General features: G+C 44.1%; 1 protein-coding gene across 1 annotated transcript in view; it reads left to right on the forward strand.

Annotated features, from left to right (window-relative positions):
• The window catches only part of Cplane1 (ciliogenesis and planar polarity effector 1), a 100080-nt gene that overhangs the window by 76910 nt on the left and 22628 nt on the right, over positions 1-542 (forward strand). The window lies entirely within an intron of this gene.

Consider the following 542-nt stretch of genomic DNA (forward strand, 5'->3'; position numbering starts at 1 on the left):
TGTATTAAAGCTTTGCAGCATTAGGAAGGTTGAGACCCACTGGGCAAGAGAATTGTTTTTCTTTCTTTTGTGGTTCTGAGGTCATTCACATACTAGGCAAGTGCTCTACCAGTGAGCCCACTCCCAGCTCCAGGTAGTTCTGTCTTCCCACATTTACAGCATCCAGGTCTTCACTCACTAGTGCTGCTAGCAGAACCCAAGTAAAAACAACCAGCCATTGTTTCCCTGACATTGTCACATAACACTCAGATCACCCCAGCTGAGAACAACTGCCAGAAGCTTTTATGTGGGGAGCCCATGCTCCAGCACAGAAGGAACTCTGTGAGTTGCAAACCAGAATGTGACTTGAAATCTCTGCGGTCAATGGCATTTTCCTCTCAAAGATTTTTTTTTTCTGGTTTTTTGTTTTTTTTTTTTTTTCCTTTTTGTTTTGTGTTTTGAGACAGGGTTTCTCGGCATAGTCCTGGTTGTCCGTGAACTCATTTTGTAGATCAGACTGGCCTTGAACTCAGAGATCTGCTTGCTTCTGCCTGCTGAGTGCT

The sequence above is a fragment of the Microtus ochrogaster genome, chromosome 19 (genome assembly GCF_000317375.1).
Source record: "Microtus ochrogaster isolate Prairie Vole_2 chromosome 19, MicOch1.0, whole genome shotgun sequence".
NCBI lineage: Eukaryota > Metazoa > Chordata > Mammalia > Rodentia > Cricetidae > Microtus > Microtus ochrogaster.